Consider the following 21,936-nt stretch of genomic DNA (forward strand, 5'->3'; position numbering starts at 1 on the left):
AAGCGCTCAGTGCGTGCTAGGAATATTATCTCAGCCATGGGATATTTTTGTTTGAAGCATTATTTTGGTTATTATTGGAAGCTTTGCTTGAAGAGATCATCAGAAAAGTGGAAATATGAAATCCCACTAACTCAGTATGACCTCTGCTGGCCAGAGTCCTATGTTAGCAGAAAGCAAATGTGTGACTCTAATGTAACTGTCTAAAAGCCTGTCAAACTCATCATATATTAGCTTTGAGTAAGGGTCAATTAACATCCCACATATTTGTAATAGATTTCAGACCTCATCTGCAAACTTCTGGCACTTGATATTTTAGAGTAGGAGAAAATTTAGAGTAAAATAGAAAGCAAAATCAAACCTGAAAAAGTTCCTTGTTACAAATAGAATATGCTCCGCAGGTAAATACTGTATTTTTACACTACACTCAAGACCAGCTATTTGGTAAGTCACAATAGTTGTTCCAATAAATCACTCTCAATAAACTACTATATAGAACTACTGTATATTTAATTGTCAGTAAATAAAAATATCTCTTTTACTTAGTGAACTGCTGTACTGGAGTATAAATCCTATGCTTTTGTTACAGGTGATTTGAGCACAATAAATGATTGCCTTTTCCTTTAATTCTTCAAATCTGTGTAGTTTCAAGATCTGAAAGTTTTTGGAGCTGGGAATAACCATCTGTCAAGTCACTTCACAGGGAGATCAAATGCACTGTTAAAGTTTTATTGTTAATAAATTTCTAGACCAAATAATGGTAATTGTAATTACCTTTTCCTCATTGTCAGTCATTATTTAATATTTCAGGTTGTAAGTACTGATCAAGTACTGGCAAAAGCTAGGGGAATATTTCAACTACACACAACAAAAAATTGCTTTGACATGTAAAACTGCTCATCAATCAGCCCAAATGCATGAAGGCATCAATCTCCTGACTTTACTGCACCAAAGACTAATGGGTGGAAGAAGGGTAAGGAAAACAGTACAAGAAATGCCTGGAGTGAGGTGAGTAGTTTGCTTCATTATGAAGAATTTCATTAATTACTGAAGGATAAATATAATTTACAGTCTAGATTCATAAAAAGTGAGAGAAATATCACAAATTACCCAGATGTATTTTTTAAACTTTATTTTGGTTGAATATTTGGTCCAATATTTCAGTCTCCGACCCTGAGTGTGCCTGAATTTGTCAGTTCCTAAGAGTGAAGGTGAGAACCTACAAAGTGAGAAATGTGGTTTTTGGTGGAGGTAGAAATTTCTAAATTTTAGTTGAGCAAGCAGTTGCTTAAGAGGTTAGATAAGAGAGCAATAAGCTTGCAGGTGTATTCAATCTCTAAGTAAATTCTGATTTGGCTAGCAGGTGACTGAAAAGGCATTTGAGAGCATGTTTTGACTACAGCAATAGGTCTCTGGTGTAGAATCTCAGTGTGTTTTTGAGTGTCACACACAGCTGCCATTTTTAATGAAAAAAGCTGAGGCACAGCTAGCTGGTGTTACTATGTTAGTTAAGCAGAAGATAACTTCTAAGTTTGCATGTCCAAATGTGCAGTGTCTTGCAGAGTTACTATCAGAACTCAACAGTATTCTGTATATCAGAGGCAACAGTATTGTCTTGGGAATAGCTCAGCACCTGACTTTCAGGGGAAGTATGGCACAGAAATGGATGTCCTGCTTCAGGTATGAGGCTGCACCGGGGAAAGAATCCTCTCAGGCTCCAAGCTGGGCCTCAGATGTAGCAACAGAGCTGGCTTGGGTGCCCATGTTCTACTGTACATAGTCCCATATTCAGGGCTGTTATGGTATTTATTTCTCTTATGGTGACAGAGAATGAGAAGTTAGGATTCTGGTAGACACTGGCACATGGGAGCCAGTTACATATAGCTAAGAGAAGACAAAACACAGGAGTTCAACCTTTAGGACATGAAAAGAAACAGCAAATTAAAGCTTTTGCAGACTGCACGCTGGCTGCTAGCAGAGGATAAAGTCTGTGCTGCACTCCCTTTGCTATTATTGATAGCACAATAGCTAGATTAAGATACCATAATAGAGTATCCTCCCAACTTCATTCAACTACCTGTCTGTATTTTTTCACCTAATTCTGCATCATTGAAGAAGCTTAGATGTGCAACTCAGATTCCACAACAGCTGGGAATATATTATGACAGTTACAATGATTAGACTTTTATGGACCTAGTTCTAGCTACACAACCATGTTGCTGATCCACCGAGTGTTGGATTAATCTTCAACTATTTCAGTCCACAGGTAAGTCCAAACAATCAGTGTTTAGTAGTGGGACGGATTTCAGAAATTTCAAGACAAAATCCAGTCACTTACTAGTGACTGCCTAGAGTCACAGTTACTCTAAATACTTCTTGGTTATAGTTCATCCTGTTTTATCACCTTTATAGAAATAATTAACAACAATTAATAAAAATATTAAGAATTTCTTAATGAGTTAAAACAAATATCATTTAAAGAATTCAACAATTACTATGCAGGAAGGAAAACGTGACCCTACAGCTGAGAGATGCTTGTGCAGCAACTAATAGGGTTAAATTTCTGAAATGAAATTTTTAAAGAATGTGAGGGATAATCTCTCCTTTTAAAGTAAACTTGGAACATAGAGACATTAATCTCATGGTATCCAACAGCTCAGTCCTTGGTAGTAATTAATAAGACTTCTTTTCAGTTGCTGCTATAATTAGCTTAGTCAAGGTTTCCAGAAAATATATATTAACTACATGCCTGCATAATTATGTTTGTTGATGTAATGTAAAGTATAACACTCATAAAATAATTACTATTTTGTAATGTGATATCAAATATAATATCTTTTTACTGTGTTGACAAAAAGCCTGATGAATGCAACCACTTTTCCCAGGAGTAGGTGATATGTTGGTACTCTGACAATGCAATTGCTGCATTCCACATCCTCATGAGAGTAGTCTGTGAAGCATGCTATGATGTCATAATGTTAACTAAGCAAATAACCATTGTTTGGTACAACTGCTTAGAAAATCTTGTCCTTTTCCTCACCACTGCTTATGGCAGACGTTTTTATCTGGCCACATAGTCACATATGATGAACAACCCAAATCAGCAAAACATTTGAGCAATTGCCTGTGCTGAGCACACTGCAATATAAATTAATGAAAAAAGAGAATTTTGTGTGTTCAAAATAATTCTGTAGAAACAGAAAACAAAACATTTAACCTAGTGTAAATATTTAAGAGTTCAGATAACATTTGAGAATGAGGAATTCAAATACTCTGTGTTGGTCGACGAATAAGTATGATTGTATAATTTTAATAGTTGTTTCGTATCCCTAAGAAGAAAGGCCAACCAAGACATCAATAGTGCATTTTATTATTTAAGAATATGATCAAATCAAGTTTGTAATTCAAGCTTTGTAGTGATACTGCACACTTTTGTTTCTAGGATTTCCCTGGCATAGTTTTTTCTGTAATACTTGACTGTTTTTCAGTATGTGCCTATTCTCCACTCCATTAAAAAGTCATCCATTAAAAGTAATTACACCTCCATGAGCAACCTCTCTCTGTTACACACAGTTTCTTAAAACCTAGCAAAATAACTGGAGTGACTATGAAACTAGGACTACATTTCCCTTTCACTTGTATACATGATGTGATTAAAGCTGTTCTGTAAATCACTGCTTTGTCTTTTTGCTGCAAGGCCACCACACTTTTATGAATAACATATAGCTGAGCATAGAGAAAGGTGCTTTAAAAATATATTATCAGTATTCCTGGAGTTTCAAATTTGGAAGTGTCTCTAACAGATTCTGTCTGAACTAGTGACCCTCTCCCATAACAATGAGTGCAATGTTTCATATCAGTGTTTCTAGAAGTTTGAAGAAGTTTGAATTCCTTCTAGTGACAACAGCCCTGACTCTTTTTTTCCAAACATATTTCAGAATATGAACTTACTTAAAAACATAAGTAATGTGAACAAATATCTTCCTATTCAGCAGGGACTAGGATTCATGATAAAAGAAAAACAGGCACTAGGAGCAATGTGTGCTCCACACATTAAAAGGGAACAGTTGGCTAAACCAGTGTAGTGATGGAAAACAGAGTGGCCTTTGATAGATGTGTGAGTATATATTTCTTCATCATGAGAAAAAGAAACATTCTGAAGTTGTAGAAAGATGTGTAAGCTGTAGCACTAAAATTCGTTTCAGCTCAATACACATCAGGAATGCAGTGTACTAATAAACTGTAAAAAGAGACGGAGGAATGAAGGGAAAAAACAAGGTCTAAGTTAACTTCCAAAGGACATGGGCTAGTTTTATTTTAACTCTGACATACTTATCAGTCTCTTAGTGCCCAAAAATCTAATAATATTTTATCAAGACCCTTTAAAGCAGCTCAGTTCATTTAACTTAAATGTCAAGGAATATTAACTTTTGCATTTACAACTTTCTGTAATTTCAGCCTTATGATTTGTTTCCACAAAAGAATATTTAAATACTCAGAATTACTTAGTTAGCTAGATCCTGCTTAGACACATAATTCCCTTTTTGACAATGTGCCTAAATATCTTAGCTTTTTATTGAGTTAGGCTTTAAACTTTTTCTGTACACAATTTATCCTTTGCTGATGAGTACTACAGTTTTTTTTCTGACGTTTTTTAGCACGTCAGAACTAACATTTTTCTTAAAAGTATGCAATAAGTATTTCGTAATGACTGTTTCAGAAAGGTAAACATTTGATTTCAACATCAAATGAGTAAAAGGAAAAGGTATAATAGTTAAAACTAACTACTCTTCATCCTTTCCAAATATAGATGCATTAAGGCAATGACTCTTAAATCCTTATGTCTGCCAAAGTAGTTTATGGGTGGAAGATCAAAGCATGTTTAAACTTGATGCTGTTGTATTCAAATTGGTCTTTAAATGATTCCTTATCTCAGTTTTCTGACAATCACAGCCATTGCATAAGCTTAATCAATTTTTTTTTTTTTTTTTTTTTTTTTTTTTTTTTTTGGCCTTTTTGAGTGAGTATCATGGAATAATATTGACCCTATTTATGGTTTGTTTGGCACCAAGTGAAAACTATAAGAACCGTTCAGATAGTAGATTGTGATAGGGCCATTTTTCTTAGACAATATTTCAAAAGAATTTATTCACACCAATACATGGTATTTGATTCTGTATCTATGATTAGCTGATTTTAAAAATGTCCTCAGATAATCTAATGTGAATTTGGAAGAGATGCAAAATTCTTTTACAGTTCCAGGGATCAAGGACTTTCTACTGAAAATATTGCTATGAAGTATGTGTATTCTCCTGAATTTGACCAGTTTCCATTTTATATTTAAGGACTGCTTTTGGATAAACTTTGCATAACTAACACAGATGTTTAATATCTGCAGTAATCTGATGACATATAATTTCTTGGACCTCTAGATCTCATTATACTCTGTGTTTTTTAGATAATGATTGTATATTATAGTTACCATAATTTTTAAATCTAACTTCATAGGAAGAGAATGATTTATCTGAGTGAGAAAGGATATCTGGACTAACAAAAAATTAAAATACAGGCTAAAGTTGCATGATTTATGAAACTTTCACTATCCCTATCTACATGAATACTCCCTAGATTTTTCCTATTGTTTATGAGACTAGCCAGAATTTCAGCAACACAATAAAAAATAAAGCCTCCTGCTAAGTAAGTCGAACTCTACTCTCAATTATATCAAAGTAATCCAAATTTCACTAGATGATCATGGATTAAAAAATGAAAGAAGAATCTAAATTATTCCTTACAGATAAAGAAGGTTCAGAAAATTATTCCCTTAAATTTTAGAGATGGAAACGTGACCTGTTCCCATTATAAGAAAGCCTCACTATTTCTTAGAAGTATCTGGCCTGGTTTAACATCGGCCATGTCAGCCACGTCATTTCTGTTGAAAACCATTTTACGTTGTGGGGATTCCAAAATGTTGTGTTTCTGCCTCAAACCTAAATATTGTGTTGAGTAAGAATGCAGACTATTTCAGTGATTCCTTTTCAATACATCCCTCATTTGCTATACTCCAACAAGGAGTATATTTTTCTGAAGAAAATCAAGCATCTTCAGTTATTTTAGGGCATGAACATGATACTGAACTTTGAAACTGGTATTTTTGAAATTGTGACTAATAGTGTGCCAAATCTGTGAGCTTTTGCATTAGTTATATGATGAATATCCCACCTAATTAGCCACATCGCCTGTTCGGAAATCTCAGTCTATTTAAGGAATAGATTTATCTCTCTCGTTATTTACAAAGGGTTATCATTTCATTTTTGACTTGTAAATGCATATAAAATAAAACATGTCTGAAAGTCAGGCTTAATTAAACAATTTTGAAAAATAGATTTCCTACACATAGAGAAATGACTTGACCAAAGGCTGTTATTATTGAAGACTGGCAATTTTTTTAATCACTTACTCTTGAAACTCTCAGCCTCTGCAGGCAGGATATTTTTGGAGATACTTAAAATTATCAGAACTTTAATTACTTCCTGTGTCTCCTAATTTTTTCTCTTAAAACATTTTAATGACTGAGTGCATTGCCATTTGGCTATTATTCAGAAGCTAGAAATAATCCAGAAGTTTATTTATAAAATTTGACAGCCTGTCTCCTTATGACCCATGAAAAGACTGGATTTGGCAAAATGATCTGAAGAATTAGCTTTCCCCAGATAAACAGCAAGAGGCCTGCCACCCAAGAAAATCCTCCTGGGAAGATGGATTTGTCTTTAAGCAAAAGTTAGAATAATACTGTCATAAAATTATATGATATAATGACCCAAGGTATCTGTTAAAGCAGGAGCAAGTACACACTCCTTAAATAATGCCTTATCATAATATGTGATCTGATGTCTAAGGAGAACTTTTAAAACTGGGATAAAATTTTAGTTTACATACACTGACAAATTATAAGTAAACTAAGAGTTCCCATGCATGGTGGAACCCATATACTCATAAATTTTGACAAAGTATTTTCCTAAAGGACAGACTGCTGAAACTAATATTCTTAAAGAAAAAACAAACAAACAGACAAACAAATCTTTTCTAGATGTTTTCTAGAGGTTGCTTCAATTTAAAAATTAACTGCACTGATAAATCATGAACATTCTGCTAGCACAATTTTGTAATGTATGTAAATCACATGTATCAACAAAAAGACCATGAGGAAAAGCTAAGTGGCACTACAGTAGATTGTACACTGTTCATAGCTCTCTTTTGTCTCTAAGTCAAAGTTACTAGTATAAGAAAAAATCCCAAATTCCCTCAATTGGGAATCTTCTATGACACATCTATCATAAAATTTAGACATGAGGAATAACTACCCATATGTTAAGCATCCCAAGATGATTGTGGTGCATGCAGTCAGACTAGTACACTATATGATAAACCCTACCTAAGTTTTATTTTATACTTTATTAATTTGTGAAAATAAGCAGTAAAATAATACTTCACATACAACTTATTTTTAGACTGAAGACTGTAGTGATTTTAAGTGCCTAAGAATCTTCATGTTAAATTTTATATGTTGTGAGAACTTTAGAATAGAGCAGTTAATTTTTAACAGTGTTGATACTGTCACTGTTTCTGAAATAGTCTTCCTTTTATTGCCATGAAGGAGTAATACTTATTTCTGGAAATGGAAGAATTTCTTTGATCCACATGTAAGTAATTCCCAAATTCAGTATTTTTTTATACAAAGTAAAGATAATCAGCTTTTTCTAAGAGTTTTGAGAGTGTTCTATGAAGTTTTGAAAGTCTTTAACATGTCTTTGTCCTGATTCATGAAAAGATTGGATTTGGCCAGATGATCTGAAGAACTGGCTTTCTCTAGAAGATGCCTGTCTGCTGCCTATGAAAATCCTTCTGGTAAGATGGATTTTCTTCAAGGAAAAGTTAGAATAACTCTAGCATGATATACTGACTGAGCTTAAGGTAGCTGTTAAAAGAGAAGCAAATACTCAGTTCTACTCTTTTACAGTTTTTGATACAAAATGAAATCATTGATGTGCATAAACACAAACTTTTCAGAAGTGATGGTGTAGTGGGTTTTTTTTATCTAACAGCACATTTCAAGTCATACTCTAAATTCTATTAGTATTAGATGGAGAACGAGAGTCTAATTCAGTAATTCGTGTAACCCATCACTAAAAGTTCTTAAGATTATAGAATTTTGTGGAAATTTTTCAGATGTTTTGATAGCTGTACGTTTTGAAAGCCCTAGTTACATTGCTACTGGCAGTTCTTGCCAAGCATTCAGTGGGAAGTTGGCATTTACTATTTTTCCCAAGGTTGTATATATGTCTGGTTGCTTACACTGCTGTTGTCTCAGGAAATAGGCTGGAGTGTCTTTCAGTACTGTAGTTCATGTGCCCCTAGTGATATTATTGGAAGTGACAGTAATGAGGAACCAGAACTCATTTTTTACTCATTTTATGAGTGATATAAGAATATTTTTTGCCATTCCTTACTTTTGATAATACTTACTGTATTTTGCTGTTCTGCATAAAGTGTGATAAATTTATGCTTAATACTACTTATCACAAATGAGTATCTACCTGTACAATATGATCATAATTGGGCTCCAAAATACATGCCTATAAATCAGGGATGTACAGGGATGTCTACAGTACTAAACTGGTCTATATGGAGTATATACTCCATATTCAAAATACATAGTGCATGTGTGCACATAACACATGTACAATAGGAGATATACAACTTCTATTCACCTACTTACAGACCACTGGTAAAGTTGGGGAAAGTGAGAGCTGACTTCTGAAAGTGAATTTTTCTTTTTGCCTGTTTTTTAAGTCCTGATTTTACTTTCCTGATTTTTACTTTTTTTTACCTGTATTTGCATATTATGACTAGCAAAATTGCTAAGGCACTTGCCATAAGTATACAGGTTTCCTTGGGTGCACGACGTTACAAGTTGTCCAGTTTTCAGGGGAGGGTACAAAAGCAGAGTTTCTGCTCTTCTGAAACAGAGTGAAGTAATTCTATAACAAAAGAATGCATGTAGAGGTGATGTTTGGAGGGAGATTATCCGTAAGCTAACTGCTGGATTTACTGGACACAGAAGTGAGTTAAAGGCTCAAAATCAAATGGGAAAAAAAAAAAGACAGAAATAAAGCAGCTCTGGTTTGGTATTGTAAATATTTTAGGCAAGGGTACTCCCAATTAATTACACATAAAAACCCCTAATTGAAGTATGAATTACAGTGTTGATGGAGCAGTTATTTCATAATGGCATTCTGTTTACAAAAAGCATTAGCTTCCAGAGATCTCACTTTCGTAGAGACAGAAAAAGATCTTACCTCTTAGAAAGATGTCCCAAAGCTTTACAAACAGAAAAAGCTTCCTGCAACTACTAGTTCATCCCTTTAAGTATTCCTATAAGTCTGTACCTGACTAAGCTTGAACATCCCAAGGATGAGATTTCTGTCACTTTGCTCAAAGTCCACTTTATAATAATGACCAAGTCAAGACCTAGCAATGCTACAAGGCCTATGACATTAGATGCAGTTAAAGGGAATTTCTTTTGACACAAAACAAATTGTTTGTCTTTCATACATGTTTGCTTTGAGGTAGAGAAGTTGAATTAGAAAATTAAACAACTAATACCTCTTCAGAACAGATTTTCCTTTAAATTATATCATATTTTTTATAATATGAGAAGATTTTATTTTCTAACAACACTTTTGTTGCCTTTTTTGATAGAGAAGCTCAAGAAAAACCTATGAACCATTTATTGTTGAAACAATTCTTATGGAACAGCATATGCTATTTCTAGTGGAGAAAACTGAAAATCTAAATTACATTTGTAATTAATACAATTTAAAATTGGGTTTCAAATATGTTTCCCATTTTCTTTACTTTACACGTCCTCATTGGTGAGGGCTTGCAGTCTAAATTTCAGAAATAAAATTCATATTAACATTAAGTTGGCCTGTTTCAAAGGTTTTTTCTCTTGCTTTCTGCTTTTAATGTCAAACAAACTTATGCAATAAGCAGTCTTTGGCAGCATTTTGCAGAAGCCAGTTTGCTTCTGCAAATACTAATTGAGAGATTTTGTGGATAAAACCCACAGCAAATAGCTGATAATCTCAACTAATGTAAAGTATTTGCTGTAAAATTGTTTGCCAAAAGATTTTGGTGTTGACATGTTTCTTCCTCATTATTTTGCTTTAGCTAAAATACTGTTTTTCTCTGATTCAAAAGGCAAGCCTAAAAGTCAGAAGACATCAGAGAAGAGCCATGTGCAGGTGTGTTTTCCAGTCACTGTGATAATGAATTAGTATTTTCTATGGAGAATAGTTTAGAGAAAATACAACTAAACTAAAAATGAAAAACAATTCCTTTTCCAAGTACCTGCATCTGGAAGAGAGATGCTCAGATTAGCCACCATATCACCTCACTATTTGTGGATTAGTAATAAAAAACTGGGCTAAAAATATATTTCTTTTTTTTATGTCTAGAAAATATTACTTAATCATTATAGTATGTGAAACAATATTAAAACATTATGTCTCTGTTTTTTGTAACAATGTAATATATTAAATGCATTGGAATAATGCTTTCATCCTACACAATAACAGATTATAAGTAAGGCTGAAACTGTATCTTGATGTTAATACTACAGCTAAAAATGTCTGTGTTTCAAAAAAAGAAAAAAAAAACAATTTAAACATTTCTTTCAATTGTAAATGCACCAACATATGAGACTCCACGTGTCCTATTTCTTCTTCATGCTGTCCCCCTTAAGGCAATTTCAATTCATGTTTTGCACTTCTCTGTAAAAGGATGACTTTTCTATTCCACTTCAGAAAACACTTCTAGGAGCCAGGCATCAGAATTCAAGTAATTATTTTAAACTAAATAGTGCTGCCTCAAACACAGCTCTCCTTAGCATGTCTAAGTATCTGAATATTCAGTGATTTCAATTAAGACAAATGTACGTTCCTCTAGTCGAGCTTGTTTCCATGCTCCTGCCAAAGCATCAATTGTTTCTAAAATAAGACCTTTTCAAGGACATCTAAATAATTTCCTGTCACATCCATATCTGACTCTTACCAGTACACCAGTATGGAATTCAGTTATCAGCTGGGAAATGCAGACATACAAAACTTCAAGTCTGTGCTTAAGAGCTATTCTGCATGTTGTTAGAATGGGACAATACTAGAAATGGCATTAGCCTTACTGGCAGAAATATAAAGCACTTAAGTTATTTACTCAGCATGACATTTTAAATGAAATTTTTGCTTTCTGCCTGGGTAGTAAATGGAAAGCTGGTCTTTTTCAGCCAAAGTTACAGGATCTTCCCTTACAGAATTTGGGAGCCATTCTGGCCGTAATTCTTTCCTAAACAGAAAAACCTTTCGCACCAGAGTTCTCTCCAGATATTTTATATCTCCAGTCATTAGTGGCAAAGTTCACAAGAGGTAACTGTAATTGGCATTCCCTGTGAGCTGCTCTGAGAAGCTGTTTGTTTTTGGTGTGGTTTTTCCCCTCTTGAAGGTAGGAGGGTGAGTTAAACTGCTCTTGTGTAACAAATGGCCCAGCGGCCTAAAGGTTAAAATACTTTAATTTAAAATACTCTGGATATAGCTTCAAATCTGTACTTTACATTATTTGACACAGGAATTTCAGCTGAGGTCATTTATCATACAGAAATTGTCTTTATTGCAAGAGTTACCATATGGCTAAAACTATAAATAGCTGCCCAATACCAGGAGTAATTTTATTCTGTTTTCATACTGCTGGTCAGAATATGCCGACAAATATTGAGGCAGAAGGTGCTTAGGCTGGGAGTCCTCCTTTGGGACTGAGCTCCAGCTAAGAAACAGTGGGCTGGAACTGGAAGTGATGTTGTGAACAGAAACTCATGGGCAGAAACTGAAATGCAGAGGGAAGGTACCTGAAGGTGGCTGTGAGTGATATCAGTGTTGCCTAAATGGGGAGCTAAGTGCCTAAAGTGGTGCACATTATCACTAAAGCACTTCTGAGGAATCCAGCTGAGTGAAAATCCTGCTATACATCTATCTCCAGGTATCTTCCAACTGAAACATTGTTTCATGGCACTTTTATTTCGGTCATATTTTGACTTTATCTGTTCTTTTCTCAGGCAGAGTATTTGTTCTAGTAAACTTTGATAAAAAGAGGTCAGCTGCGTTGTTTATGTAACTTCTATTTCTGTCTTACTCATGTTCCAACTCTACCATTACACTTTGCAATACTTGAGCACAGGATTATGAATTCTTGCTTTCTGGCATTTCTCTTAAGCTTTTTGACACCAAGAAAAAATCAAGTAGAAAGTCTGGAGGATGTCAATAGTTTTGCAACTTCTTATTATTTTAACAGTAATAGCATGGCAGTTTTGCTCAGACTAACATGTCACCAGCACCATAAATCTAAAATCCAACCCACTCCAAGCATCACTCACCATGTATATCAGGAAATACAAAAAAGATATATATTTATATGTACATATATGCATTTGTGCAATCTTCAGCGAAGTAACTTAAAGACAATATAATAGTGTTTGCTTATTACAGTCTTATGCTTATTACATCTAGTGTTAATTTGACTATAGCAAATATTCTTCTAAAGCCTGTACAGATCTGGTTTGTGCATGGATCCCAGCATAATAAGTATGTAGCCATTATTTAAAACTTTACTGTAGTAGGTCTTTCAGCATGCCTTTGAAATGGGTATTGTTATTAATCCTCTTTTATAAAATACAGAATCTACAGATTACAGAGACAAAGACACTGTAGATACTGGAACATTATTTTTTTTTTAAATTCCATGCAAACACTGCCACCAATAATTAGGCAAGTCAAAGGTATGTAATAAATATATATATATATATTACATGTAATATATATATTGAGCAGAGGTCACCTAAGCTATTGATTAGTAAAGTATACTGTTTGAATAGCCCATATTACACTAGAATTTATTTTTTTTTTTCTTATCACCAGAACCAATTCTACAGCCTCCAGGTGAATGTTTCTGTCACAGTATTTTCTCCCTTTGCTCTTGGACTGGTGTCTTCATTCATGGTGTAAATGTTTCTCTCTGTACATCTGACCTATTCTGGCCATAAGTAATTCAGTGTGTTTGTGCACTGAAATTCACAAGCACCCAGTTGAATAATTCCAGAAAATTAAAAGCCAAATTATTAAATAAATAATGCTATGCTCTGCTTTACTGTAGTTTGTGAAAAATGGTGCCACTCACATTTGAAGTTTTCTGTAGGCCTTTCTAAAGCTCTTAAATATCTGAAGCCTTGGCAACAGTGTTTCTCATATTCTGCAAAATAATGCATATATTTTTGTAATGTAAATAAACATGAAGTGCTTTAGTTATATTTGATCCTTTTACTGAAAAAAATTTTGCCTAGCAACTCGACTACTTCACCTTACTGTAAATTCATATCACTAGTGTATTATTTTCTGATTATTATAATAATAATACTTTCCATATTAGTTCCATAGTAGCTGGGTTCTAAACAACTAGACTGTCTGGTTGGCTCTGAAATGAACTATAAAATATAAAAACTGTACTTGCAAGGAGGGGACATGAATATCTGAGGAAATAAAAAACTGAATTTGCAACTATAAAGAAAAAGGACTAGTTAGTGCACTAAAGAGGGAGTTAATCTGTTTCTTTACACATATTTGTACAGCATCACCTTTGTTATTCCATTATCCACATTGAAAAGAATTTCCTTATAAAATAGTGTATGAAACATAAATTACAAAACAATGATGCACAAACATCAATATTGATAGAGATCTCACTACATTTTAAATTTTCCCAAAATTTTTAGTTTGGAACTCAAAAATTGTAGCAATTAGTACTTTGAAACCATTGTGCTCTCTGGACCAGACTGGGGATAGTTTTAATGAGGTTTTGTAGTTTCCAGTATGTTGTCACAGAAGCACAGCTCTGAGATACACCATGAAAAAAGGATTACATCTCTTTTCTCAGCTGCAAGTGGCACTGGTGTCATAAAGAGGGACTGAGACTTCAGCTTCTATCTATATCTCAAACCAGTGACTCAGACAGGTGGACCCTGTGGGCAAGTCCTATGCAACTCTGAAGACTGAGGGAGGGGACTGCTTTCAAAATCTACAAAAATGAAGGTCCTCAAGCAAGCCTGGGTTATGTGTCCAGAGGACCTTCTGTAACATGGATATTTTACTTAATCCTCCTCTCTACTTTCCTCATGCCTTTTTTATTCTTCCCTGCAATGACTGACTACAGTTCTTCTACACATCACTAATGGCAATTGAAGATTCTTTTGATGTAGAATTTGAACTAGTTTGTTTATGTAACAAGTTGTAGCTTAATTAAACTACAATTAAACTAATTGTAGTTTATATATCCACAAACACTGATCAATAATACAAAAAGTAGGCATTATATAAGAGAAAATGACCCACAGACCTGGTCTTCAAAGCAGACAATGAGCAGAACTTAAAATAATGTTTTTTAAAAAAACATAAAATCTTAAAATTATTTTTATTAATGTGTGTAAAAAACATCCTCACTTTATTATTCTAGAGAAGACTGAGTTCTAGAAAATTATGAGTAGCACAAGAGAGACTTTTTTAGCAAGGTCTGTAGTGATGGGACAAGAGGCAACTGTTACTAATCTGAAAGAAGGCAGATTCAAACTGGATATAAGGAAGAAATATTTTTTAATGAGTATGGAGAGACATTAGAACAGGGAAGCTGTAGATGCCCCATCACTGAAAATGTTCAAAATCAGATTGGATGGGGCTTTTAGTAATTTGACCTGGTGAAGGATGCTTCTGCCTGTGTCAGAAGGGGTTTGAACTAAGTGATCTTTAAGGTCCCTTCCAACCCAAACCATTCTATGATTCTTTGATTCTGAGCAGAGCGGTGACTTGATCCCAGCAGAATTACGGTGCATTAACTAAAAGCAGTAAGCTAAACAATGAAAAAGAGATAACAGATCTGATTATTTAATTCTGAAACTTCTTGCTGCAGGATGATGTTTAAAATTTATACAAGAAAAAAACAGGACAAACTCACTGGCCTACTAAACACAAGTAGACCAACTCTACCTCATTAAATCTCTGAGATGCAGGCTGTTGCAAGGCACAGAAATATTCCTGGGAGATACCACTATCTATCAGATTGTTCTTGTATTGATTCTAAGTGTTTATTAGTAGCTATTGTCAGACACATATAGTAGGGCTAAGTAGAATTTGGGTTGTTCTGGCCTGGTATAGCCATAACAAAATACTGTTGTTAATGAACTTAAGCTAGAAATATCTTCTAATGTAGGACAATATCATCATTGTCTTTTTCAAGAAACAGTGATCTTATTTGCAGCCTCATCCAATACCAGTGTAAGTAAATAAGTTACATTTAATTGGAGGGTCTGTGTCAATTGACCAAGGTCTCTCAGCAAATCCACAGGAGACATCTCCTCAGTCTATGTGCTCACTCCTAGCCCAGTAGCTAAGCCAATAGCTTGAACAACTTCACTGACTGCTTTTCTTGTATTGCACATTATGCAGTGAGGTAAAGATGAATGTCTTTTAAATGCATATAAAGCCAACTTTTCTTCATTGATTTCCAGAAAAGCTGAGATTAATTAAATATCCTCAGCTCTTCCAGTGGGAAAGCATTTATTCTCATTTTATTATACAGCTTTTTAATTCTGAACATGTTTTAAATTGCCATGTATTTGCCAAATTTGCTAGTTATGTTTGCATCAAGTGTAAGAATGCATAGACTTATTTAATAGCAAGTGCTCTGGAATGACATCAACCATCTGAAGTTTATGTGAAACTTCAATAAAATGAAACTCATCGAAACTGAAAAGGCATAAATCCACAGACGGCACCACTTTACTACACACAGTATCATCAGAAATTCTAACAAGAAGTTAGAAACAACTCTCAGTATTAGAACTGTTCCTCACTTCTGCAACAGATCCTTGGTAACAGTATGACTCAGTATGAACAAAAAGAAAAAAAAAAAAACCAACAAATTATTACTTCTCTTTCCAGACAAGATGGAAGTCGTAGAGCAAGACCAAAGGGAAAAGGTTGGCAAGAAGGATGTTGGCTGTAATTTCTAAAACAGAAACTTCCTTCAAGTTTACTTCATGTCTAAAGCTTTGTATTCACCCTTGGCTTTGTTTCTGGTTGGATGGGAAATAGTTTTACAAAGCTATTTTCTCTCAAAACCAAATGAGATTTCAAATCTCAAAGAGAGAAAGATAATCTGGCAATTTGCCTGATTAGCTATGTAGAATATGCTGGTCATGTTATTCTTACATTTCATTGTGCCTACTTGAAGTCTTGTATCTTCTACTGCATATGTTTCTCATCCCCATGATTCTTCTCATCCAATTGAAAAAGGTTGCTATGACAACGAGTTTATTATTTTTTGATGCATTTTATATGAAACCGTTCACATATTTATACATTCCTTTTTCTGCTTCCCTCTGGAAGATACCAGCAATCCATTCTTTCACACAGCCAAGGGTTATCTATAATTAGCTCTAAATTATGGTTTGGTAGTTGGAACTATAGATACTCCAGGGACGAAATTTGACAGAGACCTTGATAAGAATGCCAGTAGAACCAACATTCACACAGAAGGGATTATTATTTATACTGCTCATGCACTTGGCACTGATTGACTTCATAGACTGAATAAAGCTTAAAAAATAAGGCCTAACTGTGTAGTCACTGAATGGCCTATAAGTGGTCTGATTTTTGTTCCACTTAAACCAATACTGAGGTTATAGTTTAATGCTGATCCTCTGTGCTGCATTTACTGAGAGTCCACTTCACTGAAAAGTCTCCTAGTTTAAGCAGTGAAGCTTAAAAAAACACTGAAATTAATATTCTGACTGACAGGGAAGATGTCTAGGACCAGGTTCCAAGTTACATGAAAATAGTTTTTCTGACACAGCTGCATATTTTGTTTTAACTGACATAAATATTTTTTTTATAAATTATCATTTTTATTTTTCATGGAAATATTCAAATTCAAGCAAGAGAGAAGTATTAGAAGGCTATATTAAACTTTTTTTGTATGCTATGATGATATTAGGCAAAATTAAAGAATAGGGAAGCAGAAGCAAGGCCAAGCTGAACATCTCTGTTTATCACTGAAAGTTTACAGTAAGATAAATAACTTGAATGAAAATTGTGATAGAATGTATGTATGCATCCTGGGCTAAGTGATCAGTACAAAACATATTAAAAGATAATCGAAGATTTACAGACAACAATTCACCAAGGAAATGACAAAAAAGATGGAAATGTTACAGAACAGTAGCTGGTTCTCTATTGATATACCTTACAGACAGATCTAGAGTAAGTAAATAATATGTTCAATTACTGGGTTGAAATTCATAAACCTGTTGAATCTTGTGAAGCAAAGTATTGATTCATGGATCCTAAATTTTTTTCATGTTTTGAAAATACTCTTTTCAAAGACAAAGAACTGCAATAACTATTGGAAAAAACTTCAGTTCCTTCTAGTATTAGAACATTATTTTATTCTAGTAACATTTTTAGAAACAGACTAAATTCAGCATTTTCCTCAACATTGTTTTTTGATGGAAAACAGATTTTGACAATACTAAAATTATTTCCTAATATATCTTTTCTCCATGGAAACAGAGCTGTTGAAAAACAAAATCTTCATTTTGTTAAACCAACCATTTTCTGGCACAATTAGTAAGTATTTTTGTGTCTACATGCTATTGTACTGTACATTTAGAGAAAAGAAAGGCAACTACTTTTTCTATCAAATATTAAAGAGAAGTTACATGAGAAATGCTTGATTAAGCTATTTCTTCTATAAGGTTGAAATTTTGTTATCATTAATAATAAATAGAAGAGAAAACTTGTTTTCTAACAGGCTTCAGCTAAGTCATAGTTTTCTGATTCTGTTAATATACATTTGTACAGAGGAAAGCAATGATTTATATTTATGTACTCAAGACTGTACATTACTTGGAGTGCTCTTATTATTTCTTTCTTGGGATCGACACAGTGGGTCACATCTACTTAGAATACAGCTGACATAGATGCTTGGATCAACGGTGCCCAGAAAAGTTCTAACAGAATAGATAACTTTCTTTGGCTGGGGAAAATATCTGTACACTGGAGTCCAAAATTCTCTATTGACATTTAGTATCTTTTTTGCTATTTATATAGTAACAATAGCTGAACATTTTCTTCATCTATGATTAAGAAAGTAGAGTTTTTTTCGGGGTATGGACAAAACTGTGTGAATAATACAAACAAATCTTGAGGAATTTTATTACATTCTTAAGTACTTGGGTGATTATTGACAAATATTTTCAATGCACCTGGTATACTCAAATTTTCATGAAAAGTATAATGAATGCACAATGACAATTCAGGGGGATATATAGGAGATATTTTTCTGCTTAAAGAGCTTCTGCCAGTAAATGAGAGAGAGAAAAAAAAAAACCAACACTTTGAGATTCAGGTGATCAGTTACACCTGGAAAACAACAAAAACTAACAGTAGGTAACTGTATTTCGAAGTTCATCCAGTTCCTAATTTGCTGTTACGAGGGATATTCTGATACGTTCACAAAGTATTTGGGAATTTGGCAAAACATTTAAATACATTAAGTATATATTTAACTATGTTTCTAGACATGTCTAAGTATCATCCTCAGTGTGTTCCAGAAACAGAATACAGAATAACCCAGGAAAACAGCGTGAGGAGATCTGAAAATAAATTTCACATTAATTAGTTCACCAATGAATCTCTTAACCGTGGTCTTATCTTACTGCAGTACTTTGGGCCAATAAACAGTTAATTCTCTATACAATGTGGCAAAGAAGAAAATCCCCAGTAGAGGCAATGGCAACGTTCATAGCATTTACTATAATGCAGGAAGTCAGTGCTTTACCAACCTCACTAGAGTCTTAGAGACAATTAGGAAGTGTAAACTAGGTCTATTTTTCCACAGCTTTGGCTAGAAATTGTAGTCTGGATCTAAGAAACATTTTTCCAATGAAAATGTTCTTCCAAAAAGGTTTTATTTTTGCCAAAATAACATATTCTTAGGGGAAAACACGTTCCCAAACAGTTTTAGAGATGATTCATGGCAATGAGCTGCATTTACACTGCAAGAAAAAGATGAACTCTTTAGCTGAATTGCTTAAGCAGCTGAAGTAACAGACTGAAGACTGAAAAGTATTATTTTATAAATATTTACAGACTGACATAATATCTCTTGCCCTCTTGAATAAATTTTGAATTAAAGTCACTAATCAGACACAGGACTACCTTCTTTGTTGATTTTATACCATATGCAGTTTGTGATTGTGAATTTGCCACGAGTCGGTCAGTGTATAGAAATTTAAAAAAAACAGGACCATCCATGAAACTTTTTTAACAACTAAAAAGTGGTGTAAATGTTGAAAAAAATTTTGCTTTGGCCTCTAACTATGCCTAGAACTCATTAACTGGAATAAATTATTCAGCAACCTTCTAACTGAGTGAAATAAAACTTTTACAGTATTGAGATATTACATATCTAATCTTAACACAGCTATTTGCAGCTGCATCTTTGTCTTACATTTACACTACAAAGTTCGAATATAAGAGCTCTCAGAGAAGAATATGGCTTACTTCTGTCCTGAGTGACTATTTCAACATGGCAGAGAAGAAAAATGAAATAACTTAATAAAAAAGTACTGATTGGTCCTCGGCACAAGGTCCAAGATGACTACACGATAGTGCAGTTTCTACCAACAGTTTAACTAAATTTCTCTAGTAAAAGACCTCACCAAAGAACTGGAACTGGATCAAACCTACTATGCTAGGCTTCCTGTTCATTAATATGTATTTTTTATTAATAATCTGCTTGGTTTTTGACATTTCATAACTACCGATATGTGAAAATGTGTCCTGTTGTCTGATAATGTTATTAATATTTCTTATTTTGTATTGGAATATACAGTGAATGATCTATCCTATTTTCAACTTCTGATTATGTTTTTGTGATTGCTGCTGAGCTTGGGCCTCATGTTTCCATACAAGTCTTAATCATAGCTTCAAGATTTTTTTGCCTATATATTTTTTCACTGCGTACTGATTTTAAATACATGGAATTTCATGTGCCTTTTTACTGCTCTTCATGCCATAATTTTGCACCTTCACAAAACTCTTTGCAGTAGACTTAGTTTTTTATTTCCTTTTTTCTTACTTGCTACTTTCCATTCCATATCAATCTGAAGTACACTGGCCCAGAAGTCAATGTCTGGGGAATCACAAACTCCCAAGTTTTGATGCCTTTTTCTTTTTTTTTTTTTTTGCTTTACTTCCTTCACGTATTCAACTTCTGAAATGTTATTCTGTCCAGAATGTTCAGTTTAATTTTGCTCTCACTTTTTATTTAATCTTCAAAACTTAATCAGTTTTACATAATTTGTTCATACTTCAGCTTGCCTTCATCAGGTGTTTTCAGTTGGTCTTGTCTTTACTTTCTCTAGCTTCTAGGTCCTTCTTTAATTGTCTTTTTTCCTACAGCTCTGTAAATGTATCTTTGCAGTGACAAAATTACTTGCTGCCATCTGAGCACTCTTCTGTCTTTCTTTCTCTACCTCCTTTTCTTTTGCTCTACCACTTTTTTGCCTCTTCTGCACTTTGTATTAATTATTCCTGTTCACTTAATCCTATAATGTTTTTTTAAATCAATACCTAATAGTAAAAAAATATTCTGTAAAAGATCTGAACAAGAGGGTGACTTTAAAAATACTACCAACATCAATGAAAACACTCTAGAACATCACAAAAAAACTTTGCTTAATAATGTGATGGGGCTGACAACACAGATTTAGCCAGAGAAAAGGAGTAAAAGAGGTAAAAAAATGATGAGAGGTAAAAACTAAATGAGAAAGTTAATGAAACATTTTGGCCTGGTATTTCAGGACTACAGAACAATGTTCAAATAGATGCCTATGACCCACAGATCCCTTCATACTGTGTGTATATTTGCTTTATGTATTCTTAACTTGGTTTTCCTTAGCCTGAGGTTAACAAGATTACCTTATCATACATACATAAATAGTATTTATTTAGAACAGTCACTTAATAACTCTTGAACAAATTCTGTGAATCTTTTAAATGGATCTTTTATGTTCATCTATAATATCTATATCATCATCATAGATGAACACTTATGTTCACCTATGGCATATTGTAAATTTCACCTCCATAAAGTAACTTTACAGTTTTATCAGGGTTTTCCTTGCAATTATGGTATTTGCATTTATTTGGTGTGAAACCTAAATTTGAAAAAACTCCACTGAATTTCAGAATAGCATATACACAATAGCGCTCAAACTGGACAGATGATGAAAAATAAATGGTTTGAATAAACTAGATGTGATCCGGAAAGCTCAGTGAGCAGGCCAGCACTTCAGCTGGTATAAATCAGTGAAAAACCATTGAAGTAATCTGAGCTGCACAAATCTATATTAAATAGGCAGAGATGTGATCGCCATTTTCTTCTTCTTCCTCCTCCATCTTATTCAGAATGAATTTCAAAGCATATTATTAAACATAATTTTATTTTATATTTCTTATTTTCATCATGCTTGAATGATTTATTAGATGTACGTATGTCATACAGACTCTTAACGATTAGAAAAGTGGGTATGATTTAATATCATAAATTGGGGTATGGAAATTCTAAAATCAACTGCGATTTCCAGTCAGCTTATCTTTCCACAACATAAAAAAATTAAATTTAGCTTACAGTATATATATATAAACTTTAAAACATAGATGTCCTATTTCTCTAACAGCTGGAATGTGAGAAAAGCAATGCCAGCTACTAGCACTGTTC

The sequence above is a fragment of the Heliangelus exortis genome, chromosome 4, assembly GCF_036169615.1.
Source record: "Heliangelus exortis chromosome 4, bHelExo1.hap1, whole genome shotgun sequence".
Lineage (NCBI taxonomy): Eukaryota > Metazoa > Chordata > Aves > Apodiformes > Trochilidae > Heliangelus > Heliangelus exortis.